The sequence below is a fragment of the Sciurus carolinensis genome, chromosome 7 (assembly GCF_902686445.1).
Source record: "Sciurus carolinensis chromosome 7, mSciCar1.2, whole genome shotgun sequence".
NCBI lineage: Eukaryota > Metazoa > Chordata > Mammalia > Rodentia > Sciuridae > Sciurus > Sciurus carolinensis.
Window position 1 is genome coordinate 32,846,427 of NC_062219.1, and position 27,512 is coordinate 32,873,938.

At 37.4% G+C, this 27,512-nt stretch overlaps 1 long non-coding RNA gene across 3 annotated transcripts in view; it reads right to left on the reverse strand.

Annotated features, from left to right (window-relative positions):
* LOC124988820 (uncharacterized) overlaps window positions 1-27,512 on the reverse strand; it is a 234,807-nt gene that overhangs the window by 106,785 nt on the left and 100,510 nt on the right. The window contains exon 6 of one of the 3 annotated variants that reach the window (XR_007109499.1): window positions 22,462-22,752. The exons of the other annotated variants lie outside the window; for them this stretch is intronic. This is a non-coding gene — a long non-coding RNA (uncharacterized LOC124988820). Of the gene's footprint in view, window positions 1-22,461; window positions 22,753-27,512 lie in introns of those variants that run through there. 3 annotated transcript variants of the gene reach the window in all.

The window sequence follows — 27,512 nt, forward strand, 5'->3', positions numbered from 1 at the left end:
GTAAGAAATCATTACAACCTCTGAGAATATTTTCACCATTGATGTCTATGAGTGATGATATCAGAATTTTTGGTGTGTTTCCTTAATTCCCTTCACTCCTATTCAACTCCAACTTTTTGAAACCAAAGACTTTTTTAAGATGTGTATAATCCTGTGGAATTTAACATATTCACTCATTTAATCATTCAACAAACAATTGTGCTTAACATTGTACCAAGCATTGGGCATATCAGGACATTTGGTCCATAGATGTGTCTTGAGCATTTACTGTGTTTCTGGCACTGAGCGAGGAAATGGGATATGATTGAAAACCATCCTATATTCATGGAGCTGTCTGTCTAGCTCAGCAATCATCCTAGCTGTGAACCAGAATAACCAGGGAGCTTTTAAAAGGGACCACTAGCCAGGCCCCACATAATATCAATGAAACCAAAGCCCCTGATTTGGAGGTAGATGTGCACAGTAAAATTGAGATTACAACACAGAGTGATAAATGCAGGGATGGTAGGAAATTGTGGGATATTTTGATGGGGCACAGAAGGTACATGACCCAGAATAAGGGATAAATAACACATTTTAAATGGAAAAAAAAAAACTAGAGCTTTGGAGAAAATATAGGTAGAAAACAAATGTGATATCACCCATTCCTTTACTTCCTTTACTCTCAGGCCATACACACATAAATTTTGCAGATCTTGAAACAACAACTGAGTGACAAGTAACCCAAATTATGTCACCTCTTAATCCCTGGAAAACATCAATACGTAATCTGCTAAAGTGATCTGTCATCATTTGATTTAAATGTGTGTCCAGGTTTCTGTATCTCCCTTCCAGCAAAACCAGTCATTTGCTCTTAAGAATTTCTCAAGTCCACCCTGAATGACACTGAGGAAAATTAAAACCCATGTTCCCAGGAAAAGGAGAAAGCACTGGCGTAGGAAAAGAATAATTTGAGCTTTGTGCCCTGTCCTCTGGGGGAAAAGGGAACAGCTTTCTAAAATTGTTTTTAAAGCATTTTGTCAGCTTGCTTACCTGATAAGTTAAAAAGGGATCACTTATTTTTCTGGGAATTGATGGTAATTTAACCTCTTTTTCAGACTGTCCTATAATAGACTCCTGGGTTTCATGAAGTCTGAAACATGTTTTTGTTATTTATAACCCTTATTTTCCCCCACTATTCATAAAATGGTGAAAAACAGCTCTTAGAAATAAGGAAAAATTCAAGTACAGTGCCTGCTTGTTTGACTCAATATTTTGATTTGATTTTAAAATCAATGATTTATTTTAACTAAATGACAGACATTTCATGTCTATGTACAAAGAACTCAGAAATTCTGCCCTACCTCCCACATCCCGTTTGGTCACAAGAGATAATGGCTGCATTGACAAGAACTATTTCCAGTTCCTATCAAGGGTCATTTCAGAAAGAAAGCTCAAGCAAAACCCCCACACTATTATTTTTCATTTTCAAGCATTTAAAAATAAATAAGTAGTTATTGGCCTCAAGAGTCTTCTTGTTTCTGTGAGTGAAAACCTTGGGAGGAAATTTTATGCTGGTGAAGCAAGGGATTGGTCAGATTGAAAGGGATCAAAGATAACAGCCCAACCTAAATACTAGCATATTTACAATAAGGTACAAGTTAGACAGTGGCTTTTCTCCCATTTGGTTTTGCTAGTGGCCTTCTGGGGTCAATCATATGACAGCAATACTCCCATGACACAAATCTAGGTATTCGTTTCTATTTCAGAGGAGTTGGACAGCTGATCACTACATCCTGTGATACAAACAATAGCAACCACTGTTTAATGTCTTACTCTGTCCTAGGTACCATGCCAAGAGTTTTATATACATCCATTTATTTCACTTATACAATAACCTTGCTCTAAGAGCCTGAGGTACATTGTACTGATAGAAAAACAGACACACTAATAAGTGGGACAAAAGGAATTAGAATCCATTTCTATATGGCACCAACTCGAGAGCTCACTATCACTATGAATTTCTGTTTCACAGTCATTAGATTTGCCTGCAAATCATTGTTGTTCAGTATTCAAATGATGCGTATATGACTAAGGCAACAAGAAATGAACTGAGCTCTGACTCATCCCATATATGTTCATGCTATTTAGCTGTATTCCCTGAAACCATAAAGAATGATAGTGTTTACATCTCCAACGAGGCTCTGGCAGTTAACCATGAACCAGCTGCAGGTTACCTGGCTTGCAAAACAGTTGAAAGTCATATGGTCATGTAGCTCTTTTCAGTCAGAAAAAGGAAGTGGAGTTTTACTGATGATGTTTTATTTTGGATTTGTTAACCTTGAGGTGGATAATTGTCTTCCGAGATACTGACTCTTTCTTCCCCATGATATCATTCCCATATCTACCTTTGATACTGCTGGCAGATTACCATTTATGACTAATCTTCCTTCTCTGTTTTCTTCTTTCTATTACTCTACCCAGTGATGAACAAACACTACCATTATGTTCCTCACTCTGTCATCCACTGACTTTCTAGTGCAATCCAACATAAGCAATGACCTTGAGTGGCTTCAAGGATGATCCTTAATCAGATTTGTACTTAAGAAAGCAGTGTGCACTACTGGGGAGCTGATATCTTGAAGTAAGGCTGGTTTATTCCATGGTGCCAATACCTACGAATTACTTAATCTCGTGATTCACGAGATTTTCATTTTAAATACTTAGATGTTAACTAATGTCTAATATGCAGAGCTGTTACAAGGATTAAGATATTTGGGTGCCAAGCATTTTGCATTTTCAAAATAAGGGGTACACATCTTAAAAATGATAGTATTTATGGTCTTATTCTTAAAAGCTGCTTTAGAATTTTTTCCTCATAGATCTATTTTTTAAATTACACAATACCAAATATACACAGGGCACTAATAAAAATCTTTTTAGACCTTCAGTAATGTATTTATCCCTGGTAGAGTCACCTACTCTGGTCCTGATAAATTTCACAAGACAAAGAGCTTTTAAGCATAATTAAGATTCTTCTTTTCTGCACCTGTGTCTGAGATAATACTTTCCATAAAGATATTTTTTAAAACTTCACTTTCTTCTTCTACCATTTCTGCAACTGTATATAAAACTCTTTATATCAAGGTCAAGACAGTGTCAGTAGATGCTCACAAACATAATTCTGACCTAGATGATTTACTCCTGTTGGGTGAAGAAGCATCATGGTAAAGTGGTCTGGAATCCCACTGGACCGTGAAGTCTAGCTTTGACATAAAAAGTGGTTTGATCTTCCTGAACTGCAAACAGATGCCTCTTGCTGCCACGACTGTGGGACAGCCTCCCAATGAGGGTGACAGGTGCACACATAGTAGAAGCTCAGTCTGTAGCTCTAATGTTTGTATTTATTAGGCTAATTAAATCAAATCAATATTGTCTTAATATGTGCAGTAAAAACACTTCATAAAACCCAACTAAGTACTTTGACCTTTTTCTATATGTAGGAAAATAACATCTCTTCTTACTTCCTCCTCCAGTAAGCCTGTGAGTACAGATTTGCACACATGTGTGTGACCACACATGACACACACAGACATGCATTTGCTCAGTCTGGTTCCAGGCACTAACAATAAGCAGAGCCAGGCAGCAACACTGCAGAGTTGTTCGGAGCTCCCAGTGCTCCAAATAGCTTTGTGAAATGTCTTCTATTTTAATTGCTGGTGAGCAGCAAAACCATCCTTGGTGTTGCACTGGAAACTATGCAATATTCTAGGGATATGATCAGCCAGACAGAACAAGAAGTCCTTATCTAATTTGCAGCTCCAGATACATGTGCTATTCTCCTGAGGCCATATCTGATTATCTGACTCTTCACAGAAAGATAATAATGACATTAAGGAAAAGATATATTGCCTTATTTAGCCTAATGTAAAAGAATCTCCAAATTTCATAGGTAACTTTAGACCCTTTCAGCTCTCTATAGGAAAAAAATAGAAAATAAATTATTTTATCTCCTTCTCAGACAAGCGATTTCATAAGGACAAAGTTCAAAACATTCCAAGAGAAGAGGAAAAGCTAACTAGGTTAACAAATTATCACCTTTGTTTATTAATTTCCAGTTTGGGGTCCTTAGTAATACATTTTGCTGGTAATGAACAGCCCATTTACTGCCCCCCCCCAACGCCATTAAGAGGCAGATGGGTCCTGTTTTATGAGACTGCCATCAAACAATGCACAGCCTGTTCATAGTATGCTAATAAAGACTTGAAATGGAAATCCTGGAATCATTCGTGAAGCACAACAAGGTAACAAACACTGCAAGGTAAAAATTTTATGTGCCTCAAATAGATATTATTCTATTTTCCATTTGAAACTTTTTTTAAGAGTCCCAGTTTCTCTGAGATTTTACTAGGGATACTAAAATGTTACGTCTAACAGAAAGCTATTCTGATTTTTTTTTCCTTTTCTGTTTCACAATTGAAACAGAATTTTTTTTTTATCATGAAGCTTATCAAGGAGATAAAATTTTCATCTTCCAAGGCTGAGCATGTGAAATGTATGCCATGGAATGCAAGTCATAAGTAATTTACTGCATGACAAATCTGCTTAAAAGAGAACTTATTTTTTTTTATTGTAAACAAATGGGATACATGTTGTTTCTCTGTTTGTACATGGCGTAAAGGCATACCATTTGTGTAATCATAAATTTACATAGGGTAATGTTGTTTGATTCATTCTGCCATTTTTCCCCTCCCCCGCACCCCTCCCACCCCTCCCCTCCATCTATACAGTCCTTCCTTCCTCCATTCCTGCCCCCCTCCCTAAACCCAACTCCAACCCCAACACTAACCGAACTTTAAAGTATAATTCAACAGCTCAAGAAGTTGTTAAAAATATATTATTTATTCACCAATGGAAATTTGGCCCAGGTCACCAGTCATCATTATTCCAAAGAGCAAAGACTGACAATTAAACCCTCCCTGGTGTTCACAAAGGTCATCCAAGAGCAGAGTTGAGAATATTGGTAGGGAAGGGTGGGTAATTCTACACTGTGACTTCCTACTCTGCAAATAATTCAATAGAGAGACAGTTGCCCAACAATATCAATATCAAAAATTATTAACAAAACAGTTGAATAAAAAAGGAGGGTCTCAAATTATCAGGATTGTTTCAGAAATATGATCTTGGTGTATTTTATATAAACATAAGGAGTCAGTTCACATTCGTTTGGCTTCTTCAAAAACTGTCTCAATTGGGACTTTTCAAAGACTGTCTCAGTTTTCTTCTGGTTAAAAAGAAAAAAACTCAATTTTTTTTAAAGGCACTCAACCATCTTTATTTAATCCACCATTTCACAGGTCAGCAATTTGAGCTGCATTCAGGTGGGCAGTTCTGGTCAGAGTTAGAATCACTCACGTACCAGCTCCTGGGTTGGTCATGAGCTGGCTGGGCAAGCATGGTATAGAAAGAATCATAATCACCTATTCAGCAAAAATTCAAAAGCAAAACAGAAAAACTGATCAGTAGTTCACTTTGAAAGTGGTTGAAGAGTATCAAAAGGTTTCAAGGAAAGCACAGTCAGAAGTATAAGGTGCTCCCATCTTCTTAATGCTCCTCTTCTCCCTTTTCTCCATTTAGGCAACATCCTGCTTCCCCTTCCTATTTAGTTGCCCATTCTCCACCTTGGGAAACAAGGGGAGCATACAGGGCTTGGAAATACATTCTGATTCAGACATTTGAAACCCAAAGTGCCACTCACTATACCTCTGCAGCATGGCCTCACCTAATCTTCAGATCCCTCATCAATGCCTTTCTTACCATTCATTATAGAGTTGTGTAGTGACACTGTTTTGGTCAGCTTTTTCTCCACTGGGACCAAAAGACCTGACAAGAACAATTAGAGGAAGAAAAGTTTATTTGGGGGCTCACAGATTTAGAGGTCTCAGTTCATAGATGACCAACTCCATTCCTCAGGACCTGATGGAAGGCAGGACATCATCGTGGTGGAAGAACATGGTGGAGGAAAGCTCAGAACATCACACCAGAAAGCAGAGAGAGAGTGAGACTTCCCCTCATCAGGGACAAGATATAAACCCCAAAGGCACGCCTCCAATGACCCACCTCCTCCAGGCACACCCGACCTGCCTACAGTTACCACCTTGTTAATCCCTATCAGGAGATTAATGCACCGATTAGGTTCAGGTTTTCATAACTCAGGCATTTTACCTCCAAACGTTCTTGCATTGTTTCACACATGAGCTTTTGGGGGACACTTCATATCTAACCATAATAGGCATATAAAGACATGTAGTGTAATTCTTCACACTTTAAGGCATTGTGAAGGAGCTACTATCAGTTTTTCTTTCTAATCATGTTTTCCATGGGATAGGAATACCCACAATTAAAAATTGGATTGCTTTTACAATTTCAAACCCTAGTCACCGGCTCAGGAAAGGAGAATGAACCAGAACATAAAGAGATGGTAGAGGAAAGTGTGGTAAAGAGCAAGATTTCCTACGAGATTCCTTCTAGATTATAGACTCTCCTCACCTTCTATTATCTTAAAAGGAAAATTAAGAAATCATGTTGCTATGGTTTGAATATGAGGTGTTTCCCCAAAGCTCCTTTGTCAATGCAGGAATGTTCAGAGCTGAAGTGACTGGATTGTGAGAGATGTAACCTAATCAGATGGACTGATTAGGGGGTAAACTGTAGGCAGGTGGGGGCAAGTGTGTCCCTGGGGGCGTGCCTGGAAGGGTTCATCTTCCCTGTGGTCCCTCACCCCTTCTCTCTGTCTTCTACCTGAATGCCATGAGGTAAGCAGTTCCTTTGCTCCAGAGCAATGGACTCTGCCAACCATGGACTAACCCTTGGGAACCATGAGCCAAAATAAACTTTTCCTCCTCTAAGTTGTTCTTGTCAGATACTTTGTTCACAGTGATGAAAAACTGAGTAACACACATATTTCGAGTGTTCATTCAAGATGAGATAATTTCCATTTACTTTCATTGTGATGGTTTTTTTTTTTAAATCAGAGTTTGGAGCAAACTAAACTTAAAAAAATGGTTCATACTTTCTTTTAAGCATACTTATTTTCCAATTGGACAAACTACAATCCAACAAAATATGAAAATGAAAATCAAAACAAAAGGAAAAATTTCATGGGCAATTTACAGATGTGTTAAGCCCTGACAGTTTTTCCTACAAGGTAGACAAAGCTAAATTCGGATACATGAAACCAGCACAGTTCATACTGTCTTAGTGAATCACTGCCCTTACGAAATGAACAAAAATATACAATTATTAGTTTCCCAGAAACTGAATACTATGTTGGCACATTCAATAAAATATTCACTTTGTGAGTCACCTTGTGAGGGTGCTATTTGATATTTCTAAGACATACAGGAGCAATTGCAAACATTGTCTTTGGCCTTCCGCCCCTGTGGCTGGGTTCTTTGTAGGCATCTGATGAATGCAATGGGGGAATATGATAAATAGGTAAGATGTGCTCACAGGATAACTGGGCATCTGGTCACACATTGGAATGTCTTTCTAGTTACTTGGCGTATTAGAACACCAGCACCATTGCAACACGGTACCACAAAGTTGGTGACTTAAAACAACAGGAGGTTTCACACCTTTGGAGGCTGGAGAATCCAAAACCATGGTTTAAGCAGGGCTATTCTTCCTCTGAAACACATAGGAAATCCTTCCTTGATCCTTCCTAGTTCTTGGAAGCCTACAACTATGTAACTCCAGCATCTACCTTTGCCCTCACATGGTGCCCTCCTTTGGATGTCTGTGACTTCATATCATTTTCTTATAAGGACACTAGTCATATTGGACCAGACGCCTACCCGACTTGCATATGACCTCCTCTTAACTAGTCGTATCTGAGAAGACCTTATTTCCACATAAAGTTCCCATCTTGAGGTACTGGCTTTAAGATTTCCATATATTTGTGGTGGTGGAAAAATAAAAATTGAACTCATAACAATTGATTCCCTTGAATGTGAATAAACGGTTAAGAAGCAATGCAGTAGAGTGGTTAAGAACACAGATTCTGGAAAGCTCACCATCCTTGACAAAGTTAGGTGAATTCAAACCCAGTTTCGCCCCTTAGCTGTGTGATGTTGCTTCTTCACTCCATGTGCCTTATTTCTGTTTGATGTAAGTATAAGGAAGTAGCACCTAACTCACAAGATTGTAGTTGAAGCTGAGTTAAAGTCCAGACATGCCCACCTCATGGGAGTACTATAAAAGGGGTTGCTAGTTATTACTTCTTGTTGTTTTGCACCTTAGATCCTCATTGGCTATTCTCTTTGAAATTTTAAGTTCTAGTCTTCACAGATGTAAATATGCTGTCATTCTCCTTCATTTCATTTTGATTCATTTCATTATCAAAATGGAGTGACTTTCCTGTCACTTGATTGAGAGCATATAATTGGATAAACTTCCTGGAGAAGAATTTAGCCACACCTATCAAAAGCCTTACAAAACACCTGTAACATTTGAACCAGGCTTTTTATTTATTTCTTAGCACTTACTCTGAAAAATAATTTAAGTGTAAATATTCTGTTACAATTTTTTTTTAAATTACAGACATGTTTACACTGACAAAAAGTTACAAAAAGCAATTTTTGTAGTAATTTTTAAAATCATGGTAGATTAATATAATCAGGTATTAGGTAATCATTTAAAATTGAATTTGAGATAGGCGTTGACAATATATTCACTATCTATTGTTGAGCAAAATATGGGCAAAGCACTACCTACATCAGTGTTCTACCAACTCGGCAGTGACAAAAATGTTTCACATCCCCTATGTCCATATGGAAGTCGCTAGCCACACCTGGCAAACAAACATTTGAAACAAGGCTAGTACAATAAAGAATTTTTAATTTTGCTTTAGTTTAAACTTTTCATTAGTTTAAATAATCAGATGAGGTTCCAGACTGCCACAAGAAGCAGCAAAGAATTGTCCATGGGTTGGTTCTGATGCCCCTTCTTCTCCCTTTGATGCCTTACTCCTGTCTCTGTCCCTCATTCCAGACCCCCCACACTGCCAGTAATGTTTATTCTATTTATTTTTTTCCTCAGTGTTATCTGATCTCAGGAGATAACCAACCTAATGAATGAATCTTCTTCAAGGTATAGAAGACTTATATGCTACAGATCAAGTATCTCTCATCCATAATTTTTGGAACCAGAGGTGTTTTAGATTTCAGATTTTGGAATTTTACACATACATTCTGAGAAGTCTTAGGCATGAGACTTAAGCCTAAACATAAAGTTCACATATGTTTCATATGTACTTTATCTACATAACCTGAGAGTAATCTCACACAATATTGTTAGTCTACTTGTGTTGTAACAGCAACCTGTTACATGAGGTAGGATGTGAAATTTCCTACTTGTGACTTCATATGGATGCTCACTCACAAAGTTTTGGATTTGGAGACATGTTAGATTTTGGATTTCCAGATTAACAAAATTCAACTAGTTTTATAGGTATTTGGAATCTTACCAAAATTTGACCTAGTGCCAAAATAGTTTCATGAGAATTTTATGTATTAAAGTGACCAAGGGAGCAGTAAATAAAGTTATTTTTGACCATGCTATCGGAGACCTTCCATGTACACATTTGAAAATACTCAATGCTGCTCCAAGGATAAACCATTAGTGAAAAGGCTAAAATGCTGAACTATGATGAGAGAATACAGCAACTATAACCTGGCTGAGTTAGTTTCTCTCTTTAACTGTGGCTTCTTTACTATTTTTTATGCATAGGATTATGTCATCTGTAAACAGATAGATATAGTTTTACTTCTTTCCCAATGAGGATTCTTAATTTCTTTTTCTTGTTTAATTACTCTAGCTAGAATTTCCATGATAATTTGAACATCAGTGATAAAAAAAAAAAAAAAAAAGAGGATTCCATCCCATTCCTATTATGGGGAAAGTCTTAGTCTTTCACTATTGAGTATGATGCTAACTGTAGGTCTTGTTTTGTTTTTCTATTTTTTAACAAATGATATTTGTGATGTTGAGAGTTTTCTATAGTGCTATTTTTATGAGAGTTTTTATAATGGAAGGGTGTTGGACTTTGTCAGAGTAAATTACTTCCAGGCTGTTAGCATGCTAACAGCACCTAGCATTGAGTTTTGCAGAGTCAATAATTTTATAAGTGTTTGCTGAGTTAAACTGATTTGAAAACAGCAAACACCAAAAACCCGGAATCACATGTCAAGAGACATTCTTTGAATAAATTTTCCTTGGAGATTTATTTGGAAAAGTTGGCTTTTTTTCCCCTCCCACACAAGCTGTGAGGGTAAAATAAAATGATCTCTTACACTAAATAAATTTTAAGATATGGAAAAGGCTAACTCTGACACCTACTATCATTGTAAATATAGTTGTCTAAGAACATTCCTGAATTTCAGCAGGCTCCTTCAAATGAGGGAATGGGAACACAAGGCCTCTGTACCGAGGAGTATTTACAGCCTCAGTAGTCTGTGCCAACTATAAAAGGTTCCTCGAGAGCTTGATTTCAAATGTGAATATCTGAGTTTCCTCTAATTAGATCACAAGACATATATTTTTAAAAGCTACCAACATCAGAGCAGAATTTTCAGAGGGGCTCTGTGGCTTCCACCAGAAGTCTATATTTTTCCTCCCAGGTACATCTGTGGCATTTCTTGCTAGGTATGATGGCCCCAGGTATGTTATTTTCCTTTCAGGCATCTTAATAGGACTTTGCTGATGAAAAAAAAAATCCACAAGGAACATGCAGTACAGAATAATATTTGTCATTGATGTGGTAGAAATAGAAAATTACACAAACAATTTGGGAATTATAGGTTCATCACCACTGGGGTGAAAAGTTATAGACCATTTCTCACCCTCAATTATCCACTGGTTCCCCCTTGTGCTTGAGCCAAATGCTTGGTTTCTTTGCATGCTTCTCTAACTTCTACTAGCCAAGATCGAACACTCAAGAATGCTAGCCAGAAATGACACTGGCTGGGTTTTTGGTGAATACCTTTGAGGGCAATAATATATATTTACTTGTAACTCATAATTAATCACTAAAACTTCCTTTTGAAAAATAAAAACACATTTGGGGCCATACTTTACTGTCTGGGGGGCAAAAAAAATGACAGGATAGGAAGAGAGAGAAGCAAGTAAGAGGGGCTGATTAAAAACATTTGACTTGGCTTGGAATAAAAGTACATATTTCACACATATTTTTAAACCAACCCCAAAAGATGGCCTGACTTCGAACACACTGAACAGGAAGCCATTTTCTGTTGGAATGCTTGCTGAGCCCATCCAAAACATACATACTCTTAATACCCCTGGGCTATCTAAAAAGGGTTGAGTGAAAATATTTAATTTATATGTGCAATCCTGCTTCCTGTTTTATTTTTTTTCCCCATTGCCAACTCTATTTTTCAAACTTGGTGAAAAATGATAGAAAACCTATTTTCACCCCCATACCCTTTATTGACCCAGCTGTACATTCTACCTCAATTTATAGTTCATACCTGGCTTGAAGACCAAAGAGAGAAAGTTAAAGATGGATGTTAAACTTTTATGGTTACTGCGGCTAAAAAGGAATCTGGATGGGAGAAAACCAGCCATGGTGTCGATATCAAGGAAAGGAGGGGGTGGATCAGGGTCTTGCCTTAGCTTTCAGAATGTGTGCCTTCAGTGGTGTCCATTCAGAAAGGGTAAAAGGAAGGATAGAAAGAAGAGAGGAAAAGGAAAATATTTCCTGAGCATCACATGATTGACTAAAGGCACCTGAATCCTATTACATTTCCAAGGAATAGCTCTGGGTATCAAGAGAAATATGAAAATGGTTTGGAGAAGAAACATAGACTCAAATAATTAAGAATTATAATTCATGCAAAAGATTTTCCAGAATTTTAACAATATCAAAGTGTTTTATACTTGGTCAACATTAAATATATGTTCCCTTGGGATAAAATGAGTTCCAGATGGGGATGCTTTACATAGTATACCTGTTACCCTTATATTTTGATTTCTTGAGACTGCTGAGTCAGTGTGCCATAAAACATTTGAAAGAAAATATGAAACCAAATGGAGATCCAGCAAGTTTGAAGTTCAGATTTCAAAATTCTTGAATTCAATCTAATTCTCCCAGAAAGCTGACCACACCCTATGGAAATCCATCATAGGAAAGGTTTTATGAGCAAGCAGTTTGTTTCCAATACTTCAAGTGAAGGAGAAAACTTGTAAATACCTGAACTCACATAAGCATTTCAACACTGCTTCTTGTGAAATTAAAATTAAAACACAACTACATCAGAATAACACTCTAAGTGGAACACTACCCTGGGAAATTCTACCTGTCACCAGGGATTTCACAATGCTTTCATGTCCAGGTTATCGTCTGCCTTAGACTTAAGGGCAGGGCAGCACTTTTACACTACTATGAATATATTCAATTATAGAGTAATATGTCATCTTATATCTTTTGTTAAGCCACCTCTAAAAAGTGATAAATGTGATAACATGGATGAATACTTGTGAGTTTGGAAAGTCAGACTTTATATTAACCTATAAATACTGTGTGGCTACAGATGCAGTGTTGAGACTGTGCAGTTCCATTAATGTCTACATTACTGATTTTTAATCCCTGTAACACGCTTTCACTGGATTCTTTTAAGGAAGGTGATGTGAAAATAGATTTCTTATATGTTTTCAAGATAAGCTAGAATGGATTATTGGTTTTGCCGTGGAGTCAAAACTCACTACTAGCCATCTACAGTCATCTTCAAGACTATGTCTACAAAACTCCAGGGAACAATGTCCACCATAAACTTGTACCTCCTAGAATTATGTAACATTGCAATGCTGAATCTAGTCACCTTAGGTTGTGCTAACCAGTGTGTGTATGGTAAGCCAGCTCTTGGGGTGGGGGGAAGAGGTTAATTACAGTTTTTCCTGACTTTTATGGTATAAATGCCCCAATCGTGGTCAACTCCATGGTACCAACTTGATGATGTCATTGGACATAGCTACAAGCTGGACCCAGCACACCCCTCAAACCAACCCACCCCAGTCCCAACAGCATGTGTCAGAAGGGGATGTCCCTCCCTCCATAGGGTGGCTGTGTCCAGGGCCTCATGCTCTGTCTAGTGATGGACAAATTGAAGAACAATAATGCCTGAGACATGGGATCAGCTCTGGGTGAGCAGGATCTCAGCTCTACCTTGGAGAGTCTGGCTGAATTTTCTGACCTTTCTTGCTCCTACTTCTCCACCTTGGAGCTCCTTTGGGGTCCTGAATCTGGTATCCAGTGGTGTGCCCTGGTTCCCAGAGATGGCTGACTAGGAGCTTGCTTGCTTTCTTCACTTCCACTACACTCTTACCACCTAGTGTTAAAATCTAACTCCAATTCCTCTTACACTAAATTAAATCACTTTTCCCAATTGATGACTCATACTGCACTTGTCTCAGGTTTTGATTACTACAAAAAAAAAAAAATCCCCCAAAACTTTGCCCACAGTTCTGATCCTCAAACAAGCTCTTATCCCCAGTAGGCTGATTTTTTTTGCTGTTGTACTCTCTGAATTTTGGTTTTATAGGCTGACGTCTCTGTTGAGGTAAGTATCTTTAGCTTGTCCCATCTTCATTTCTAAATTTAGTCCCCTTAGGCTTCTCCTGGTTGCCACAGTGCTCCTAAGAGCAACTGTTGATAGGTACTGAGAATGAATATTGATCTCCATCTAAAACATTCACTCCTGGTATTTTCAAATACAAAGGTCAGTTGAAGGTCAATAAATTAGACCCCTCCAGGTGCAACTATAGTTTTAACATGTGACTTACTGGATCACAAAAACTATCCTGATTGGGAGAATTTTTAATATATGTTTTATATCACAAAAGTCCTTCATACATTTGAAAAATAGTCCATATATGACTAAATTAGATGATGCATGTGATGGCTGGCATGGTACCAATACTTAGTGTGGAATAAGCATTAGCCATGATTATAGTTGCTCACATTTTCCTCACTCCCAATACAGTATCTCACAACCAAACCGCTAAAGACTCCTGCTCATCCCTTGACATCCCACTCAGCAACAGGAGTGCTTGCTCTAAAATCTGCGTCTGATGAGGTCAAAAAATGCAAATTTATTTCAGTTTCCCAATGTTTCCCTACAAAATGTGAAATGTCAACTTCTTGTCTATGCCTACAAAGCCCTGTATGAGCAGGCACCTGCCTACCCTGTTAGCTTTCTTTCTCATCCTCAGATCATGCTTCTAGCCTCTATCAGATCTTCATCTTTGTATCTTTGTTTTTTTTTTCCATTCTGGTGAGCTCTTCACCCAAATTTGCACATAACTGGTTTGGGTTTTTGTTATTGTTGCTGTTATTTTGTTTTTGTCATCAGATCTTGGCTAAAACAATCCTGCTTCAGAGAAGCCTTCTGTGGCCACCCAATTTAAATAGCCACTTTCTATTGCTTTACCTTATTTTTCAATCTTCAACATAACAATTTTAGTTTTGCTATTTTTACTGTGTATTTATTCCTTTAATCCCCACCAAAATATAAGCAGAGATCCTTTCTTTACCATTATATTCTTATAGTACCTAATTTGTAAAACATCTACTTTATTGAGTCTATAAACAATATACATATTTTGTTGGTTATTCCTTAAATGTAATCATATTGCATATTCAATAAATCCTTGAAATTTGTCCTATCCATGGCACACTACATTAACATTTTTCCCTGAACTGGAACAAATCACAGTCCTCACACAACTATTTGAAACCAAAGGCAATGGCATCTATGTTCCAAACCTTGTCAGTTATAGTAAGGCTGGATAATTACTATTTTCCCACAGTAATGGATAGCTATTTGATCTGGCTTCTTCTGGGCCCTGCTCTAGATATCACCAGGGATCACAGATTAAGTATCTCATTATGTAAGTGGTAAGGTCCTCATTATAAAACCTGGTTCTCTGAAATCTAGAATTTTAGCATTTTAAGTATCCATATCACAGAAAATAGACCAGTTCATCTGTAATTACTGCAGTAAAAAGAATGGGGGATGAGACAAAATGAAAACCACTTTATAGAAACAGCCTCACAGTTGTGGTAGAAAGTCCCCTGGGGGCACCCACGACGGTGGAGTAGAAATCCAAGTCAGAGAAGCTCATGGAAAGCCGTGTAATATGTGCAGGCATTCTGCAGCCAGCATCTCTACTGGAACTTCTGGGTGGGTATAGGAAGCAAGTTCCTCTCCAGTACTATATAATTAACAGAGAAAAAAAAATTTTATGAACAAATATAAAATGGTTTTCATAACAAATGTGGTTTACCTGAAGTTTGCCTGTTGCAGACATAGAGACTGAGAAATGAGCTGACAAACAGCAGTAACAGATTGAGAATTTGGACTGGAAATAGTGCCTGTGAACTGGCAGGAAAGAAACAGGATGGAACTCACAGAAAAAGAGAAAAGGCATCTGAATAAAATGAGAACCCTGCAAGACCACTTGGGTGCTATCTCTCTGATGATGAGTTTCATCAAAACATGAAACCACATACATTATGTATGTGGAATAACTAATACTGTATAATAAACTGTTTAAGAAGTAAATATAAACCAATATTATTTTTGATTCTTGAGTAGTTATTTCATTTTTAAAAATATTTTTGTTTTGTTTTGTGGTACTGGGGATCGAACCTAGGGCCTTGTGCTTGCAATGCAAGCACTCTACTGACTAAGCTATCTCCCCAGCCCACATTTTTTAAAAGTATTTTTAATCGTAGGTGGACACAATATCTTTATTTTATTTTTATGTGGTGCTGAGAATCGAACCCAGGGCCTCACATGTGCTAGGCAAGTGCTCTACCACTGAGCCACAAGCCCAGCCCCAATTATTTCATTTATAAAGACTAAAGAGCATCTTTTGTAATTATTGAGAGAGATATCAAGACCAATACATTCTATACTTTTAGTCCTTTATGAAGTGAGATAAAAATAGTTTACAATCCTTATAAGCAGAATTCCTTAACATGCTGCACTCCATTATGAGGTATCATAAGTGGAAAAAAAATGAGGGAGTGGTTTTATGCTCATACCATCTTTGAGAATATTGGATGAAACAATGTTAAAACTCTGGTACTCAGATGTTTCCACAAGGTAAAGTTCAAGGTGTATTTCCAGGATGTAGGATGTCACTGCAAAGGCTCCTTTCTTTAAGAAGTACATAACTTACATGGTGGCACATGCCTGTAATCCCAGCGGCTCAGGAGGCTGAGGCTAGAGGATTTTGAGTTCAGTCAGCCTCAGCAAAAGTGAGGTGCTAAGCAACTCAGTGAGACCCTGTCTCTAAATAAAATACAAAATAGGGCTGGGGATGTGGCTCAGTGGTTATGTGCTCCTGAGTTCAATCCCTGGTTACCCCCACCCAAAAAAGTATCTATTAGTAGATCACAGTTCTGCATACCTGTAATACCAGTTGCTCAGGAAGCTGAAGCAGGAGGATCGTGAGTTCAAGGCCAGCCTCAGCAACTAATCAAGGCCCTAAGCAACTTAGTGAGACCCTGTCTCTAAATAAAAATATTTTTTAGAAAAGAGTGGGGATGTGGTTCAGTGGTTAAGTATCCCTGGTCCCCAATACCAAAACAAACAAACAAACAAACAAACAAAAACTTCTTCTAAAATACTAGTCAAAGAAACACACATTTAAATTAAGACTTATTATGATATTAGCATGAAATATTTTACATACAAATTCTCAATACTATCAATAGTGTGGTGAAATAGAAAAACTCATAGGTTGAAAGTGGGAAAGAAAAGTCTTGCTATCCTCCTGGAATGCCATCTAGTAATATATTAAATTCCTTTGACTCTCTAGTTCCGCTCTAAGGAAATTATCCTAAGGAAATATTCAGATGGAAAAAGGACTCAGGTATAAGACTATTCACCATGGCTTAATTTTTAATGATAAAAATGAAAAATAGTGTACCATTACATTAATGCTACAGTGATAATAACAGGTAAGACTTATTTTGGGTCAGGCACTGTTCTAATGTTTTCATGAACACATATCAACCCATTTAATCTTGACACCAATGCTATGAACCTTTTCTCATTCCCATGAGGAAACTGAGATACAGAGAGGTTACGACAATTTTCCAAAGGCATGCAGCAGAGCTGAAGTTCAAATCCAGTCTCACTCCAAGTCCTTGGTCTTAACTCCTCCATATATCACATCACACATCTGTCTGTATATCAGAATGTTATAGTCATTAAAATATTTTCAAACACTAACCATGTGGGAACAAGTTTACATCATAATTAGTGAGAAAAATCACCATATAAAAGTATGTGTGGCATTATCCCAATTTTGCTAACAAGCAAAAACAGATGAATGGAAATAATTAGAAGGAAATAATGTAAAGGTCAAAGTGATTATCCCTGCCTAGTAAGAAGTCATAATGTTTAATTTTTTTTCTTTAGACTTTCATGTACTTTATAAAGTCCTAATGAAGATGTGTCACTTTTAAAATCAGAGAAGAAAAACATAAAATATTCTGATCTTTAAAAAGAAATTTTTTAAAATATTGGTAGAACTTTTTTGTACCTTGATATAACTAAGTACAATCTGGTGAGAAACTTCCAGATTTAACTAGAATAATGTACACCCTCTTGCCTTATTGGCCTTTCTAACTGCATTCTCTGGTTAGTGCTAATTGGTCTTCACCATACTCCCAGCAATGTGAGAGCTGCAGCTATGTATAGAAGCTGCCACAGAGAATTCCTTCTTCCTTAGGTATCTGAAACATGACTTTTAGCACATTCTCCAAAATACCATGGAAGACATCCCTAAGAGCACCATATTGCCACTGTTGTAACTAAAACTTCCAGAGTTTTAAACCTCCCATCCCCATCTATTGAGAGAAAGATTTATGAAGAGAAAATTATCCTTTTCTTTCTTTCTTTTTACTTTTACTTTTGGCAAGGACATTACAACATTCCTGTCTACAGCCGCTGCTACGCTTCTTTCAACTCTAACCTATTATCATGTTAAGAAAGCAAACCTGCCCTTCAGTTTGTTCCATGGAATTTAGATACAGTTTTGGCTTCTAAAGCAATTGAAAAACTCTTATTGTGTAGACCTGTTTTTCTTTGAAGTCTGAACTATTAAAGACAGATGGAACACATGCACTTAAACACATAAACCACCTCTCCTTATATAAAAATTGAACACATTTTTACATGTATCATCTCACTTTATCCTAACAACATCCCTCTGAGGCAATAAAGATGCAACTCCTTAGGCCATTGGGAGGTTTTCAAAACAAAGTTAAATTATGACTTACTTATAAACAAAATGAGCCTGAAGTATTAAAGCTATTCGCATACCACAGACTTTCAAAGGCTAAAGGCTGACCACGAGGAGTAAAAAGCGATGCACAAGCAAACGAATGCAGGAATTACGGTTAAGGCAGATTGCTCTTTGGGGTCTGGCTGAATGATCTGCAAGAAAGCTCTGGAAAGGCTGGAAGGAGCTTCTCATTCTACCAAGGGAGAGGGGATTTTTTTCCCCCATACATTCTGGATGCATATTATTTGTTTATTTTTTCCAACATCTTTCTTTGTCTTTGTCCTTGTCAAACCTCACTTCCCTTAAAAAACTACCCTCTAACTCCTGAACCCCTGGATGACAATTTTAAAATTCACTAACCGGCTAAACACAGGAGTGGGTCTATGAGGACCAGACGTGATTCTGCCACTTAGAGAGGCTACGAGGGTCAACAACCAAGTTAGCCAATCATGACTTTCAGTGTGCCCAGAAGCGTAACAGAAATAGGAGGGCTAATTTTAACTTCACACTGGATTGGGGATACAGGAAGTAGTTTAAGGTTTCTGTCCCCCATGCCTAAGAAAAAAGAACTAGGTAGACATATCGTAGAGTGATAGAACACACACAGAACTTGATTCTAATCTTGTGAGCATAGATCTGCTGGGGTCACTTTTCCCCAGGTTCAGTGTTCTCTATTTCATGGGATACCAAGTCCATTCCATCGGTCTGCCCTGAAACACCCTCCATAGTCTGACCTTTCACTTCTTTCCCAGATCAAGCTACCTCCACAGGAGCAGCTTACACATAATTTCCAGAATGCATCCTGCCCCTTCTTGACACTGAACCATGTTGCTCATGGCTCCCATGTGCACCCTTCCCTCCACCTCTGCCAGTTGTGCAGAGCAAAAGCAACTGTGATCATTAATTGAGCTGCTACTATGTGAGAAGCAGTGTTTTACATGCTAAACATGTTACCTCACGTGAGCCTCGAAATAATCTTGAGTATTGTTCTACCTATTATTCCTATCACAATGAGAAAAATTGTGAATATAGAAGTTGAAAATGTGTATTTCTTCACATTCATTTTATACAAACTTTGGGTGTCTTTTTGTTTTGCTTTATTTTAGATTATTCTCATTTAATTTTTTTTCTTCATGGGTAGTATCATACTATTACCTGCAGAGTCCTTAAAAGGGCAAAATTAGTATCTGGAGTAAATGAGTAAAGATAAGGCAAGTCATACTTAAGAACTAGATGAGACAAATATTCAAAATTAAGATGCTTCACTGGGCCTCCTGAGTTATGTAAATTGGTCTAAAGTATTTCCTTCCAGTCCATTCAGAATCCCTGAGAACAACTCAGTCAATGTGATTTGGTTCTTCTCAGTCTGACCCTAAGACTAAAACTAAATGAAATGCTATGTAGTAGAGAAGGAAAATCTTAATAATATGGCAAGTACACTGAATTTGACCCACTTTAATATGGTTCTTTTCACAAATAAACTTGTACATCTTTGATAATTATCAAGAAACTTCAGAAAGCATGTGTTCCCATAGGAAGTTCAGCATGAAATATATAGAGGGATACCTTGAGAATTAATAATCAGGCCCATATTTCACTGGCAACCCCACTGGTTTGGTTATTACGTTATTTCCTTTATGTTGAAAAGCAAGAACTTTATTTTTAAAAATCCAAATTTGGATTTAATTGCCTACTTCTCTTGTAATGTAAATTTGTCTTTGTAGACTTTTCTCTATTTTCCTTTATTAATTCAACAACTAGGTAGCACAGCAAGGTCAGGAAGCAGAGAGTTCTGCTGGCCAGGGACAAAATATAAACCTCAAAGTAATGCTCCCAGTGACCTACTTCCTCCAGTCCTGCCCTACCTGCCTACACTTACCATTCATTAATTCATTCCAATCATTAATCCAATCACTGGTTCAGTCTACTGATTGGGTCACAATTGTCATAATCTAATCATTTCAGCTCTGAATTTCCTGCATTTATCTTACACATGAACTTTTAGGTGACACCTCACATCTAAACCACAATACCTTTCCTAGTACAAATAATCCTCATTCAATCCCTTGATGGCTTGAATAAACTTTTTAAAAATTTACATTGAGTAAGAAATAATGTTCTTTCTGCTTGTCTTTGAACTGGGACATCAGGCTTCTTGTTCTCAGTTCCTAAGACTCAAACTAGAAATATACCATAGAATCTTCAGCTTGTAAACTGCAGGTATTAGAACTTCTCAGCCTCCATAATTGTATAGAACCAATTCTTTACTCCATGGATCAATAACCACAGTGGTCCTGATCAGTCCTGAATTTCTAGTACCTGGTTTACTACTTGGCATACAGTTGGTTTAGCCAGGTCAAAAGAGAGCCCATGTGCATTTCAACTGACAAGGCCAAAGGGGCTGGGCTGCCCAAGCCCTTTGGAAATGACTTCTCACCACTATGTGTCTTTGATGATACATGAGAAAGTACAGGTAGAGTGATAGGACCAGTTTGCCCAGCTGGGTTTCATTCTTGTTTTGGCCCCATCCCTTCTTTCTGTGCCCCTATTCCTCCCTGTTATGGTTACTCTGTGTCACTGCATAGTAGATGTAACTTGCTTTTGATTTTTACAGGGGGTCACAGTTGAGAGTTTACCTTAAGTCTCAGAGACTTTGAACTTGAATTTGTGTACAATGCTAAAACTGTTAAGACTGTGAGACGCTTAGAAATGGACTAAATGTACTCTGCACTGTGAGATTGACATGAGCTTTGAGGGCCCAGGGGTGGGATTATTTGGATATGAGGTCTCCCCAAAAAGCTCCTGTATTAATACAGTAACATGATTAGGTTATGAGAGTTGTAACCCAGTCAGTCCATCCGAGTTTGAGTGAGTTGACTGTGTTGTAACTGTAGACAGGTAGGGCAGCTGGAGAAGGTGGGTCACTGGAGGAGTATCCTGGAAGAGTGCACCTTCTCTCCGCTCTCCCTCTCTCTTCTTCCTGACCACACCATGAGCAGAGCTGCTTTCTTCCACTGGAACCTTCCCCCATGATGTGCTTCCTCACTTTGGGTCCAGCAATGGAGTCAGCTGTCTATGGATGGGACCTCTGATACTGTGAGCTCCAAATAAACTCTCCCTCCTCTAAGTTGTTCTTGTTGGGTATGTTGGTCACAGTGACAAAAAGCTAGGTAAAACTAAATATATTATATGTATTTACATTTCTCCACAAAAAATGGACATAATATATACTTTCTGATGTTAATGGTGCTGGTGATATGGTTGTTAATTATGATGACTACTTACTTTAATGTAAAATAATGTTTATTATTATTAGTTCATAACTCTGATTACCTACTAATCACTAGTTGAATGCTGTTGCAAAACGCACAGCATGCAGAGTTTTGACACATATATTCATATCATGTGGTCATTTTCTTTCATGACCTTTGCATTTTTCTCATATCCTAGAAGTTTATCTAGAAACTTTTTGTAGCATATATTTATATCACTCCATAAAGACAAGGACATAATGTATCCTTCTTGATACTAATGATGATGTTAATAATGATGATTACCAATCTATCCTTCTCACCCTTGCTTGATTTTTTCCCTGAAGCATGGTTTTCATTATGTTGCTCTACTGGAGAAAAGTAAGATTTGAGTTTCCTTGTTCTTTTGAAGGGAGTAAAGGGGAAGAAGGTGATATCAATCTTGAAACATATTTACAGGGTCCTTGTTTTCTTTAAAAGCCAAAACATATATACTAGTTTAAGTATCAAGTCATCTGTTCATCTCTTCCACAAGTTCTTTCTTGGTATTAAGATTCTTTACTTCACAGAGTTTAGAGAATGTTATCATCGTCTTTCAATGCCAAAAAGTAAGGTACCATGAAAACAATTACTAATGATGATTCCACAAAATGTAGAATAAAACATACATGATATTTAATGTTTTTGAAACTAGATAAATGGTTTATTTTCTGATTAAAAGAGCTAGACTTGATTCATTCAGCTTTTCTCAAGAGTTGGTCTTAGAAAATAGGCCGTACAGTATATAAGGAACCAAGTGATCTATTATGAAAACTGACCATGAAAAAGTGAATTGAACATGAAAAAAATGATAGCACTCCAAAACAAAACAAACAGCACAACTCAAAAAGGAGCACAGGATTTGAACAGACATTTCTCCAAAGAAGAATCACACATGGCCAACAAGCATATGAAAAGATCTCAACCTCAATAAACCTAAGTGAAATATACTGGGATGCCACTTTGCACCCAAAGAACGGCTATTACTAAAACCAAAAGAAAGAAAGAAAACAGCAGCAGTTGGCATGGATGTGGAGGTGGGAACCCTGATGCCTCTCAGGTGGGAGCTTTGCATGGTGCAGCTTCTTTGGAAAACAGTACGATGGTTCTGAAAAAAATTAAATGTAGGATTACTACATTCAGGAATTCAAGTTCTGGGCATGTACAGCATAACTGAAAATGGACTCAAACATCTGTACACCGATGTTCACAGCAACATTGCTGACAGTAGTCAAAAAGTGAAAGCAATACAAATGCCATAGGTAGAGGAATGAGTAAACAAAGACGTGGTATATACAGCCAATGGACGATTACCCTCCCAAGAGAATGAAATACTGACACAGCACAACATGGATGAACCTTAAAGTCATGTGGTAAGTAAAACAATCCAGACACAAAGGACAAATATTGGAGGATTCCATTTGTATGAGGTACCTAGCAAAGCAAAATACATGAAGGCAGAAAATAAAGCAGTGGTTACTATGGACTGGAGAAAGAGAGGAAATAGGAAGTTACTGTTGTTCGAGGACTGGGGAATTCTGGCTCAGGATAATGAAAAAGTTCTAGATGTGGATAGGAGGGATGGTTGCACAACCATGTGAAGGAACCCAATGCTACTGAAATACACACTTAAAATGGTGAGAATGGTAAACTTTATAGTGTTACAAATGTTACCATAATAAAAAATTTTAATATAGCAAATTTGATGGTGAAAACCAGCAGGGGGGGCAGGAAAGAGCCTATTTTAGTTATTTGGAAGAAAACTTAGCATTTTGATTCCATTGTTCATGATCATGTAGACAGAGGCTCTGAGGATAGGTTACTGATAAGTATAACAGGAAGGGCTTTTTTATACTAAATTAATTTAATTGTCAAGAAACTAGATGAATATTTTAAGTTTAACCAAAGATTACATGGCTTCTTAGACAACAGAACCAACTTACAAGTCAGAAGTAGGACTCATTTACTCAAATATTTTTTCTGCCTTTGGAAGTCTTTACTCCCTTTGGACAGTCATAGTTTATTATAGTCTTTTCCATAATTCATTTTGGTCCTATGTTTTTATCTGGAGTTCTTCCTTCTAAAATAACTACACTGGTGAAACTATAGACTGTAGAAAGAGATTGTGCATTAAATAAAAAGTAGGGTTTTGTCTACATACGGAAAAAAAAAGTGCTGGCCTCATCGTAGATATGACTTTACCAAGAGGGGAAATATTTTCCAACTAGATAAACTCTCAAATGGGATGTACAAGAGATAGGCTTGGATTTTCCTAGAAACTAAAGAAAGAGCAGAATGTCTTAAGTTGTACCCAAAATAATTTCATTAATCAGCATGAATTAACCTAAATTTATTTATTTATTTTTTGCAGTACTGGGGAGTGAACCCAGGGGTGCTCTACCACTGAACTACATTCCTAGCCCTCATTTTATTATTACCATTTTGAGACAGGATCTTGCTAAATTGTCTACACCCGTCTTGAACTTATGATTCTCCTGCCTCAGACTCCTGAGTAGCTGGGATTATAGGTGTGTGCCAGCATGCCCTGCCAACTAACCTCATCTTACTATGAATGTCTACTTACATCTGTTTAAAGTATTAATTTGATATATGGCAATACATATTATTTTAGTACTAGCAATTGACTGTTAATGACATAATGGGCACACATCTCTTAATAATAATAATAATATAAAAGAATATTCTCTTCACTTGAATAGAAGAGCATAAATAAAGTGTGGTTAGATAAAAGCATCCCACTAGCTTATCATTCAGGCCACATGGACCTCTAAGGGAGGCTACTCGACCTATGTGAATAAATAAGAATCTCTTGTGAAAATCTGGTCGTTCTTGTACATTAATTTTAACTGGAACAGAAAGCACTAAAGTTAGAAGCACTATAGGCTAATGGCTTTAGAATAAAAATAAGGAAAAAAATTGGAATATCTGAAGATGTGAATGCTAAATGTAGAATCCAAAGCAGGTAAGAGCATTGTTGAGGGAAAAACAGACAACTCTGTTTGGCAGTCCACATTCAGAATGGGACACCTGAAAGTACAGAGGAAAAAAAAAATCAGCATATCAAGTTTCAAATGCAATCAATTTCATATGAATACTTATAATTTAATTTCAGTGCATTTATCCCTATGCCTGATCTTGAGCAAGGCAAAGATAAAAGGAGAAATATTAAAATTTATTTTATCACATTCTCCCCAATATTATATGACTTAATTAATGAAGGATTCTCTAAAGTCAAAGAGAAATTTGCTTCATGTTTGAAATGGAAACTGGGACTTTCCCCCTTTTCCTTTTTTATTGAGTCAGTGAAGACAATTTAAATAACCTGAACTTCCTTGAAGGGATGTGCTTCCAGTTTTCATTAATATTTATCAATAGTATTTCAACAAAACTATAGATTCTATACTTTCTGTACCAAGGTTACTTAGCCATTTCTGATTGGGAATGACCCATGTTTAGTAATTAGGATAAAAATCAGCTTTGATGTCCATCAAAAGTTTTGATGTAAAGAGTCAGCTTTTGATGTCAAGTAGGTATCAACTCACCTATGTAGTCCTAGCTCCATATCAACTCACATTCAAAACCCACATCTTTTCTTTTTTCTTTAAAGACAGTATTTTATGCCAAAAATCATATTTTATGTTAATGCATACTTCTAGACAGAAATATAAAGGAGACAGTTTAGTTCTCATGCCTCCTCATTATGTCCTGTTCCTCCTTTCTTAGACTTCAGTCAAAAATGAATGAAATACTAAACTTTCAGTCAAATATATTTAGAACTAAGGGGAATCTCCTGGTACCCTCCAATCAGTTAAGGAACATGTTATCCAGGCATGTAGATCCAGTAACCATATCACTGCTTTCAGGGATCTGTGGGTTGCCTTTTTCCCCCCTAGGATAGAACAATACCATCAGACACACCTCTCTAGTAAGATGTTTCCCCCTGCTTGTAAAGCAGAACTGTAAAGTCATCAGACTTTCTCTAGCTACAGGTATTTAACCTTTCTACATAGACCCTATTGTAGTCCTTATTGCTATATTCCAGATTAATTTTAAATTCTCTATTTTGGGGACACTCTATGTAAAATAATATTTATGAAGCATTAAACAACTCCAAAGCCAAGTGTGGTGGCATATGTGTGTAATCCCAGCTACTCAGGAGGCTGAGGCAGGAGGATAGTAAGTTTAAGGCCAGCTGCAGCAAATTAGAGAGACACTTTATCAAAACAGAAAATGAAAAGGGCTAGGGATATAGCTCAGTGGCAGAGCATTTACCTAGCATGCATGAGGCCCTGAGTTTAATCCCCAGCATCACAAGAGATAAAAACAAAAACCAAAGATCTACAAAAGATGTTTCTAGGCAAGTGGGATTGGATCCTCATTTCCAAACATCACCACCCGATAAGTTGCAACAGATGATTAAAGAAAGGGGGAAAACACACATGTAGCCACATCAGTCCCCTTCCTCACTTAAATAGCACCTGATGCTATGTTCCACATCCAAACCCCTTCTTGCCACAAATCTCCCTCCGCCTGTCAGAAATGCCTTAGCATCTCAGGCTTCATCAGATCATTTCTTTCTCTCCAGGAGTAGGTGTGACAAGCCTAATGACAGCATATAGGAAGAAAGAGGAACAAACGTGAGCTCAGATGAGCTATCTCCCCTCTGCTCATCACGCTGCCCCTTCTCCAGCATTGCCACTGGCTCTCGCGGCCACACCCCAGGCCAGGCTCTGCTCTCCCAGAAATGAAGAGCCTGGCTCACCAGTTACCTCTCCTCCTCTAATCTTCCCCATATCCAACCCACAGACTGCTGCCATCCTCTCTCTCCTTCAGGATCTAAACAAGAGCAAATAAACAAGCAAAAACAGAGATCAGGTGAATACAGGAGAAGCTCTTTGATGCCTTTTGATTTTTACACTGTTCTAGAGAGAAAAGACAAAACTACCCCAAAGGACAAAGTGAAGCAGGGCTGGGAAATCTGATGAGAACATTTTCACACATACACCACACATTGTCTCAAACGTGATGACTGAGCTGACAATTCTGTGAGTGGATTTCTCCGCTTCAGGGGCATTTCTGGGCAAGACTGGAGGACCTAATAAAAAAACTCAGTTTTGACCTAACAGCTGAATCACCTGCATGTGTTCCAAGCCAGGTTCCATTTCATTCTCCTCTCTTTGCTATCTGTCTGATCTTGGAAAAGTTATTTAGTCTTCTTATGACTCGATCTTTTATAATCTGTGGAAGATACCTACCTAGTATGGCTATTTAAAAGGAATAAACAGACATTAAGCACACAGAACTCACTCTGATACATATTAAGAATTATGCAACAAATATGGTTACTATTGTTATATTTCTACAGAAATGGCAAATGAATGAGAATTGGTATATAAGTTGGAAACTCCTATAAATTCCTTTGAAAGGACATTACATGAATGTGTTCAAATTCATCCTGAATAGAATGATATATTGTTCTTTTTATACATACTAGGAAATAGTAAGAAATTAACTCGACTTAAAAGGCTAGGATTTTGATACAAGACATCTTTGGGGACCAAATAGAATTAACTTGCAAGGGAATTGTGAAAATTTTAAGAAAAGAACAACTAACTCTTCTGTCTGGGTAACTTAAAATTCACCAGCTTAAAGGCAGACTATTAATTAAGTGAATTTTACAAGTTTCCTTTAAGCCCTGTTATCCACTGTGATACAGATATTGGTGATCAGTCTCTTAAATGGGTATTTCTATGGCCCTCCCTGTGACATGCTCCATGAAGACTTGCCCTTGGCTTACACCACCCTCTACCTAATAAGATTTTCTTCAGGGAATGAAAGAATGAATAG